The following is an 11417-nucleotide window of genomic DNA, read 5'->3' as shown; positions in this document are numbered from 1 at the left end:
AAAAGGCAATTTTGTGTGGGCAAGGCCTATGTTGGTGGGGCCCCAGGGTGGGTAATGTGGACATGGATGTTAGAGACCGTGTTGTCATAAGAGATATTCAGTATTAATTTGAAGTCAATTGGTGAATAATTATTTTAAGAAGTTATGTTAAAACAAAATTTTTGGTGGGTGTGGTCTATGTGGGCGGGGCGCCCCAGGGCTGGTAATGGGGCCATGCATAGATGAGATTGACCGTATTGTCATAAAAGATGTTCAGTATCAATTGAAAGTTAATCGGTGTAGAAATGAAGAAGTTAATGTAAAATAACCTAAAAAATTGAGGTCACACATTGAGGTCAAAGATCACTAATATGATTAATTATTCATAACTGAGCCACAACTTCACTATGCAACAAGGGATTCTGTAATAACTTTCCACAAATGGTCTTTATCTGGATGTGTGTCACAGGTAAGACTCGGGTCTGTAGGGTCAAGGTCAAGCTTACAAACTGAAGTCAAATGTTACAAATTTTGATTAAATATGAAATTTTTCTAAGGATTCTAACATACAAGGATTTAAAAATTCCATGATGTAATTGTTCATTGAAAACATGCAGATAGGCACATGCAAGACCCATGTCCTTATAGCCAAGGTAAAGGTCACACAGATTCTGTATCACACTGCCTTTCAATAGCAGAGTTTTCAACATTTCTTCCTTAAATAGATCTTCTTATAAGCTTTTTTTGGTTATATTAAATAAAAACTTTGTAGAGAATATATACTCAAATGACTTTTAATGAGGCACGGCAATCGTATTTATACAACAGTTTTAAAAACACAACCTTTAATAGCATATTTTGCTACTTTAAATAAAAGTCTGCTTCGTTTCAATGGCAGGTGATATCAACTGATTGAAATGGTTTGTCTGTTTTTTAGCTCGGCTGTTTTCGGAGGAAACCCGAGGTATTGTCATAGCCAGCTCGTTGTTTGCTGTCCCCACCCACAGACCCTCCCCCCCCTGTAGATCAACATCTGTATTACATCGGCAGTCATCAAGAAGAAGTGGGTTAACCCTTTACCTCTTAGATATGTTTTTGACGCATTTGTAGTCCCTTAGAAAATGAAATTTAATTTAAGACCTTTCTTACTAGATTCATGTTTTAAAGGCTTCATTTCCAACCCTTAGATACTGATGAGCAGCAAACAGCATAAAACCTGAACAGACTGCGAGTAACTTGCAGGCAGTTCTGGTTTTATGCTGTTTTCACATTGTCATTTTCACTTTCCTTTTAAGTTGGAAAGGTTTAATTTTGTCTTTTGGAGTTAATTTTTTTCCATCATTTATTAAATAACATGACCAAATTTAGCATGTGACAACTTCTTGATAATTGATATCCTGTAATTTAAAGTTTTAGATTGATTGCTAAACATAAAGTGAACTGCATGCAGTCATGTGATTAAATGTGGCTTGGCTTAGCCATTGACAAGAAATACCTTTTGAAGAAAGATATTTGGTGTATATTCTGTCTTCAAAATTGAAATATTACATTTCTTAACAATTAAAAAAACAACAAAGGTTTAAAGGGGCCTTTTCACAGATTTTGGCATGTTTTGAAGTTTGTCATTAAATGCTTTATGTTGATAAATGTAAACATTGGATCTAAAACGCTCCAGTAACAAATAAAAAATAAATTAAAATAAGAAAAAAAGTAACCCTCAGCAGGGCTCCTACCACTGACCCCTGTAGTCCTGGAGAAAATCGACCATTTAGACCACTCTGTCATCCTTCCTAATACAATGATAGATGTATTTTATACTTTATATAAGTAATCCTCGTAGTTTCACAAACTATAACGACAACAACAGAACTCTCCAAATTATTCTATCGTTTCGCGTTGCAACGCTTTATAATTTTTAGGTTTTTAAATTTTCAAAAGATGCATAATTATAATGTCTATTTTAAAGCATGGTAAATGTTTAGTATTAATGTTTCCCCACAAATATCATAACTAAAACGAAAATTTGCGAATCTGAAATAACTTTTCAATTTTGTCAATTTACCAAAACTTGAAAAGGCCCCTCTAATTGTTGTTGTTTGTTCACTTTTAAGTGGCATGAAGTGTTAATTATGTAGGGCACGTATATTCAAACCACACAATAGTGTTTGTAGAAACAAAATTATACTACATTAGATCACATCATGTGCTCTCATATGGCTTATTATGAATTTATAGCTAACTTAATATATATTGCATGTCAATATTTAATTATGATGCAGTTTTCTTTCCATTTATTCAAACCACTATTAGAGCCAAGTCATGAAAAAATGAGTCTTATGCAGTCTGTGTAGATCAGGCCCGGCCTGCGCCATTGCGCAGTCTGGTCATAGGCTGTGCTGTCCGCTACATGGTACTTTAAAAATCTTATTGAGTCTTGTAAATGGAACATCTTATCACAATACCTTTCCATATTTAAAGCAAACTGGCAAATTTTGGTAGCCTATTCTATTTAGGAATTATTCAAGACATGCTGACCATGTACATCTAACCTGTGTAAGTGTGGATAGATATGTAAACAATTTCCTTCTTATCATGACACTAATCTATATTTCATAGTTTTTTTTCCTCACAATGCAAATAAGTGGCATTTACTGATAGGTTTTCATTAAAGGGGCCTTTTCACAGATTTTGGTATGTAATGAAGTTTGTCATTAAATACTTTATATTGAGAACTGTAAACATTGGATCTAAAAAGCTCCACTAAAAAAGGAAGAATACAATTTAAAAGAAAGTAACTCAACAGGGTTCGAACCACTGACCCCTGGAGTCCTGGAGTAAAAGTCTACCACTTAGACCACTTGACCATCCGTTCTTATACAATTCAGGATGTATTTTATACTTAATATATAAGCAATCCTCGTAGTTTCACAAAATATAACGACAACAACAAAACTCCAAATTATTCAATCGTTTCGCGTTGCAACGCTTTATAATTTTCATGTTTTTAAATCGTCAAAAGATGCATATATTGGCAATTTTAGAGCGTGGTAAATGTTCAGTATAACTGTTTCCTCACACATATCATAACTAAATAGAAAATTTGCGAATTTAAAACAACTTTTTTTTATTTTGTCAATTTACCAAAACGTGAAAAGGCCCCTTTTATTCTTTTTCTATAATGTGTGTCTTGAAAGCAATACTATGTTGTCAACATTATGCCTTTATAGATAATCCATTTTGTCTTCCCTGACTATTTATTGACTGAACACTTACCCTGAAATTCTGCAAGATGGAATTAAATGCATAATTGTAGTTGGGCAATCATTTGCATCGATGTGTCCTATCAACATGCAGAGAGTTTTTAAGATTACTCATGACACTGAACAGTGTAATATCCTATACATTGTAAACATGGGCAGTGATGTGGCCTAACATCCTATACATTGTATACAGGCGCGGTGATGTGGCCTAACATCCTATACATTGTATACAGGCGCGGTGATGTGGCCTAGCATCCTATACAGGCGCGGTGATGTGGCTTAACATCCTATACATTGTATACAGGCGCGGTGATGTGGCTTAACATCCTATAAATTGTATACAGGCGCGGTGATGTAGCTTAACATCCTATACATTGTATACAGGCGCGGTGATGTGGCTTAACATCCTATACATTGTATACAGGCGCGTTGATGTGGCCTAACATTCTATACAGGCGCGGTGATGTGGCTTAACATCCTATACATTGTATACAGGCGCGGTGATGTGGCCTTACATCCTATTTTATTGTATACAGGCGCGGTGATGTGGCCTAACATCCTATTTTATTAACCAGGTTTTCCGAAGGAAAAAACTGGTTATTAGATTGGCGAATGCGGGCGGGCTGGCTGGCTGGCTGGCTGGCTGGCTGGCGGGCTGGCTGGCGGGCTGGCGGGCGGGCGGAACAAGCTTGTCCGGGCCATAACTATGTCGTTCATTGTCAGATTTAAAATCATTTGACACGTTTGTTCACCATCATTGGACGGTGTGTCGCGCGAAATAATTACGTCAATATCTCCAAGGTCAAGGTCACACTTTGAGTTCAAAGGTCAAAAATGGCCATAAATGAGCTTGTCCGGGCCATAACTATGTCATTCATTGTGAGATTTTAAAATCATTTGGCACATTTGTTCACCATCATGGGACGGTGTGTCGCACGAAAGAATCTCCAAGGTCAAGGTCACACTTTGAGGTCAAAGGTCAAAAATGGCCATAAATGAGCTTGTCCTGGCCATAACTATGTCATTCATTGTGAGATTTTAAAATCATTTGGCACATTTGTTCACCATCATGAGACGGTGTGTCGCACGAAAGAATCACGTCAATATCTCAAATGTCAAGGTCGCCACAACTAAAAATAGATTTTTTTTAAAAACATACTTACAAAGGGGGTTAATTTTGTTTGTTCTTTTCAAAAGTTCAGTTTGAGTTTTCTCCCTTTATCAGATTTTTTTTTCACAATGAAAACCTGGTTTTGTGACAATTTTGTCCCTTGTTGTATACAGGCGCGGTGATGTGGCCTAACATCCTATACATTGTATACAGGCGCGGTGATGTGGCCAATGATCTGGGTTATTTCTTTCTGATCAGCAAACAAAATATTAGGATTTATTCATTTGGGTCTACTGGCAGGAAATTTCCAAAACATTTTATAGGCTGTTAATGAAGGTCATTTAAGATTAAAAGCTGAGTTAGGCAACAACTTTGCCCCGGCACCCATAGCAGGATTACATTGTAAACATTTGTTTCATTGGCATTCAATGTTGGATGTTGATCAAGATTGCATTTAGAATTTTCTTGTAACTGAAACTTCTAATCTACTGATTTTGTTTTAAAATTAGACGCGCTCAACTAAGTTTTCTTTAAATACGAAGAGTAGGAATATAAACACATTAAATGTATTTGCATTGATGCATGTCGCTGATTTATGTTGAAGTTGAAACCTGCTCAAAAACAAAAAAGTTCACTACAAGTCTATAGAATAATATCATATTGTATTGTCCAAGTGGCCAAATGTGCAAAAAGTATTAAACTAATTATATGACTACAATTCTTAAAGAATACTTCTCATTCTGTCTGGCTAACTAACCATACTTCTAGTCTAGTAAGAACGGGGGTCCACGGTGCATGATTGGAAACTTTTTTTTTAAATATGCTGATGATGATTGTCTTGGGTTAAAGAAAAATTGTGTTCCCAAGAAAATTGTCATGCCCAAGGGGTCTAAATCCAAGATGGCCACCGAGATGGCCGACCAAAAACATAGGAAATGCCGTTATTTCACAAATGACACAAACAACATATATTCTCCATGATTTTGGAAAGCTTTTAAATTTAAGCCATTGAGAACATATTATTCTAATTAAACAAATAAGTTTTTTTTTGTTAAAAAAAAAAAATATTGTATGAAAAAAATGACTATATAAATTAAACAAGAGCACCGCCTTGCGGGTGCAGACCGCTCATCTATTTTCTTTTTAAAGGTGAAGGGACTCTCATTTTCAATCACAAAGGAGGGAGGAGTGGAGTGAAGAGGGGTGTATAGTGTGGGGTTGTGGACATTTATTACATTATCTTCCAAAAAAGCGAAAAAAAAAATAAAAAAAAATCGGGGGGGGGGGGGGGGGGGGGGGGGGTGGTTGGGGGTGCGATGGGGGGGGGGGTTTGGGTGCGATGGTTGGACGGTATTTCAAACATAACAGTTTTAAAAAAAAAATGGGAGGGGGGTATAGTGTGAGGGTGTGGTGGTAATTTGTGAGATGATCTTAAAAAAAAAATAAAAAAAAAAAAAAATTGGGGGGGGGGGGGGGTGGGGGGGGGTTTAGTGTGAGGGTGTGGTGGTCATTTGTGAGATGATCTTAAAAAAAAAAAAAAAATAGGGGGGGGAGGGGGGAGGGGGGGAGGGGGGGGAGGGGGGGGAGGGGGGGAGGGCACGGGGGATGGTTTGGGTGGAGTCTATTGTGGTATGTCAGGTAAGAGTAGTTTCATCAAAGTATCAATCAAATCTAATCATAAATAAAGAAGTTATGGCAATTTTAGCAAAATTTAATAATTTGACCTTGAGAGTCAAGGTCATTCAAAGGTCAAAGTAAAATTCAAGTTGCCAGGTACAGTAACCTCATGATAGCATGTAAGTATTTGAAGTTTGAAAGCAATAGCCTTGATACTTAAGAAGTAAAGTGGATCGAAACACAAAATTTAACCATATATTAAAAGTTACTAAGTCAAAAAAGGGCCATAATTCCGTAACAATGACAACCAGAGTTATGCAACTTGTCCTTTTACTGTACCCTTATGATAGTTTGTGAGTGTTCCAAGTATGAAAGCAATATCTATGATACTTTAGGGGTAAAGTGGACCAAAACATAAATCTTAACCAAATTTTCAATTTTCTAAGTATAAAGGGCCCATAATTCCGTCCAAATGCCAGTCAGAGTTACATAACTTTGCCTGCACGGTCCCCTTATGATAGTTCATAAATCTTGCAAGTATGAAAGCAATAGCTTTGATACTGTAGGAATAAAGTGGACCTAAACACAAAACTTAATCAAATTTTCAATTTTCTAAGTATAAAAAGGACACATAATTCTGTCAAAATGCCAGTCAGAGTTACATTACTTTGCCTGCACAGTCCCCTTATGATAGTTAGTAAGTGTTGCAAGTATGAAAGCAATAGCTTTGATGCTTAAGGAATAAAATGGACCTAAACACAAAACTTAACCAAAATTGTCAATTTTCTAAGTATAAAAAGGGCACATAATTCTGTCAAAATGCATGCCAGAGTTATCTAACTTTGCCTGCCCAGTCCCCTCATGATAGTAAGTAAGTGTACCAAGTTTGAATGCAATAGCATTGATACTTACTGAGAAAAGTGGAACTAAACGCAAAACTTAACCAAAATTTTCAATTTTTTAAGTATAAAAAGGGCACATAATTCTGTCAAAATGCATGCCAGAGTTATCTAACTTTGCCTGCCCAGTCCCCTCATGATAGTAAGTAAGTGTACCAAGTTTGAATGCAATAGCATTGATACTTTCTGAGAAAAGTGGACCTAAACGCAAAACTTAACCGGACGCCGACGCCAACGCCAACGCCAACGCCAACGCCAACGCCGACGCCGACGCCAAGGTGATGACAATAGCTCATAATTTTTTTTCAAAAAATAGATGAGCTAAAAAGGTAAAAAAACATGTGTTTTTGTCCTTATAACATGTTTCAATTTGTATATGAAAAACAGTTTAGATACAATTATTATCCTAACTACATTTATACACACCTATGAGTCTAAGGAATATAAATATATAATATTTCATGTGAATATTATAATATAAATGTGATTTGTAAGACAAGAAAAGTGGGTGGGGTAAATGACAAATATAAAGAAAAAATGCCTAATGTGCATATTGATATATTTTGAGATATACGAGGCTTGTAAACTTGTAATATTTATGCATTTTGATCTTTTTGATACTTCTACATGTATGCACATTGGTATGCTCCCGGTAGGATGGCATATAGCAGTTGAACTGTCTGTCAGTCCGTCCGTCCCGCTGTCTGTCCTTCCGAATACTTTAACATTGACCATAACTTTTGCAATATTGAAGATAGCAACTGCACAGGCTATTCTGGGACAACACTGAGTTTTCTCAGAACGCGATTCAAATGATTATTTATATTTGGTTGTAAACACATTAACTGAAATACTGATTGACCTATAAATAATATTCCTTACTCATGTATATAATATGTCAGTTGCAGTGGCAGCCATTGTGTGAATACGTTTTTTGTCACTATGACCTTGACCTTCGGCCTTGTGACCTAAAATCAATAGGGGTCATCTGCCAGTCATTATCAATGTACATATGAAGTTTCATGATACTGGGCCTAATAATTTTTGAGTTATCATCAGGAAACCATTTTACTGTTTCCAGTAACTGTGACCTTGACCTTTTACCTAGTGACCTGAAAATCAATAGGATTCATCTGCCAGTCATTATCCATGTACCTATGAAGTTTCATGATCCTAGGCGTAAGCATTGTTGAGTTATCATCCGGAAACCATTTTACTGTTTCAAGTTACTGTGACCTTGACCTTTGACCTAGTGACCTGAAAATCAATAGGCATGAGTCATCTGCCAGTCATGATCAATGTACCTATGAAGTTTCATGATCCTAGGCATAAGCATTCTAAAGTTATCATCTGGAAACCATTTTACTGTTTTGAGTCACTGTGACCTTGACCTTTGACCTAGTGACCTGAAAATCAATAGGGGGTCATTTGCCAGTCATGATCAATGTACCTATGTAGTTTCATGATCCTAGGCGTAAGCATTCTTGAGTTATCATCCGGAAACCATTTTACTATTTCGAGTCACTGTGACGTTGACCTAGTGACCTGAAAATCGATAGGGGTCATTTGCCAGTTATGATCAATGTACCTATGAAGTTTCATGATCCTAGGCGTAAGCATTCTTGAGTTTTCATCTGGAAACCATGTTACTATTTCAAGTCACTGTGACGTTGACCTTTGACCTAGTGACCTGAAAATTTATAGTGGTCATCTGCCAGTCATGATCAATGTACCAATGAAGTTTCATGATCGTAGGCCTAAGCGTTCTTGAGTTATCATCCGGAAACCATCTGGTGTACGGACGGAGGGACCGACCGACATGTGCAAAACAATATACCCCCTCTTCTTCTAAGGGGGGGCATAAAAAGGCACTGTGGAAAATAAAGGAACATGTTTTGCATTCAACTAGATTTATAATAATTATTATTTAACTTGTTAAAAAAACAGGATACAAGTGTGGTGTCAGAATCCAGTGTCTATCAACAAGGCATACAATTACATAACTTATACCAGTATTCTGCTTTGGCAATTTTGTCATTGTCAATAATTAACTATTTCATTGCATTATATAAAGTACACATTGTAAACAGTAAACCATTAATTATTTGTAAACACAGGGGGTAAATCGCAAAACTGGAATTAAACTAATGCCTCATTTGTAACATTTAAAATCATTCTGTATGTAAAATTTACAAAGTTTTATTTTTCCAAACAAATAAATATGAAAGCTTTCCTTAATACATGAACCATGTAAGTATCATGTCCTTTTTATGTAATGCTTAATTTATAATAATTCTTTATATGGGTTCATATCCATGAATAGTACAGATACGTTGATTAGTCATAATGAAGGTGCCATTAAGAACAAGAAACCGTCGGAGACAGGTGATGCTCCCCAAAGTGTTTTTTGTCACAATATTGCACTATATATTCCGATAAAAGGAAACATCTTGAGGGGCATAACTTTGGACAAAATAATACGATGGATGGTTTAGAAACTTAAAAATTTCAAAGGGCCATAACTCTCTAAATAAATCATCTAACCAGAACCCACAAATAGCATGCGCATCTCCTCAAGGTAGTTAAGCTTCCCATAAAGCTTCATTGAATTCCAGTCAGTAGTTGGGCGTACAAGAATTGCACTATATGTACAGTTAATGGAAAATTTCATAGGGCCATAACTCTGTGAAAAATCATCCAACCAGAACCGGCTGATTGCATACGAGTTTCTAAAACTATTCTGAACACTTTAAAGATACCTACCATGCTAAAGAATTGTTCAGTATTTCATGTATAACAAGCAAATTCAAGCATTTTTGCAAGATACAAAGGGCCTTAACTTTGTTATTAACAGATGGTGTACAATGCCATTTGGCGTGCATTATCCTTTTATCCATATATATACTAATACCAAGTTTCAATGAAATCTGCAAAAGCACTTCCAAGATATAGCTCCGGTCACACAAAAAAGCATTTTTTCAAGATACAAAGGGCCATAACTCCGTTATTTACAGATGGTGTAAAATGCCATTTGGCGTGCATCATCCTCTTATCAATATATATATATAAACTCATAGCAAGTTTCAATGAAATCCGCCAAAGCACTTCCAAAATATGGCTCAGGACAGACGGACGGAAAGACAACCCCAAAACAATATCCCTCCGCCTATGGCGGTGGATAACAATAATAATTATTGTTGATAAGGGAAATGACAATTGCTTGTGGTCTATAGTTACTAATGCAGAAAAAGGTGAATATCTTTGACACTATGTTTTGTCTTGGTAGGATTGTCAACTAACAATAAATTGTTATTTTAAATCATTTCCTGCATGCAACAGATCTCCATTTGCGGTGATTGTATTGACACATATGGCCACATAGGTTTGAGAATTAACAAGCATCTACATTGAAAACTTGAAAACAGGGTTACAAAATAACAAATTATCATAATATAACATTTTATTTAAAGATGAAGATATATTTTCCTCTTAAGGTTATCAAAGACTGTTTACTTATTGTAATAAATAGGTACTTTTTCCATCTGATATTAATCCAGAAAGCAGTAGGTAAGATAGCTTAGAGAAGGTTTTCCAAGTTGTCAATTATTGATACTACCATAAACAAGAGGGCCATGATGGCCCTGAATCGCTCACCTGACTCATTAAGATCAGATGAAAACTATGACCTCTATTGTCTACACAATGTTTTTCTATGATTTGACCTAGTGACCTAGTTCCTGACTCTAGATGACCCAAATACAATCCCAATCCAGATTTCATGAAGATAAACATTCTGACCACAGTTCATAAATATTGGATGAAAACTGTGACCTCTATTGTCAACACAAGGTTTTTCTATTTATTTGACCTAGATTTTTACCCCAGATGACCCAAATACAATCCCACCCAGATTTCATCAAGAATTCTGACCAAATTTCATAAAGGTTGGATGAAAACTGTGATCTCTAATGTCTACACAAGGTTTTTCTATTATTTGACCTAGTGACCTAGTTTTTGACCCCAGATGACCCAAATAAAATCCCAACCCAGATTTCATCAAGATAAACATTCTGACCAAATTTCATAAAGATTGGATAAAAACTGTGACCTCTATTGTCTACAGAAGGTTGTTCTATTATTTGACCTAGTGACCTTGTTTTTGACCCCAGATGACCAAAATACAATCCCAAACCGGATTTCATCAAGATAAACATTTTGACCAAATTTCATCAAGATTGGATGCAAACTGTGACCTCTACTGTCTACACAAACAAATTGTTGACGGACGGACGCACGGACACACGCAGGCACGCACAACGGACATCACACGATCACATAAGCTCACCGTGTCACTTCATGACAGGTGACCTAAAAATATGTGTCGGAGATAAACATGAACAGTTGTGGTTAAAATCCCATAGAAACAAGGGCTGTTTGTAAAACATGCATGCCCCCCTATATGGGCTATAAGTTGTAGTAGCAGCCATTGTGTGAATACGTTTTTTGTCACTGTGAATGGTGGTGGTGGTTGGTGGTGGTGGTGGTGGTGTA

This window comes from Dreissena polymorpha, chromosome 4 (assembly GCF_020536995.1).
Source record: "Dreissena polymorpha isolate Duluth1 chromosome 4, UMN_Dpol_1.0, whole genome shotgun sequence".
Taxonomy (NCBI): domain Eukaryota; kingdom Metazoa; phylum Mollusca; class Bivalvia; order Myida; family Dreissenidae; genus Dreissena; species Dreissena polymorpha.
Note: the sequence above shows the minus strand (reverse complement) of the source record.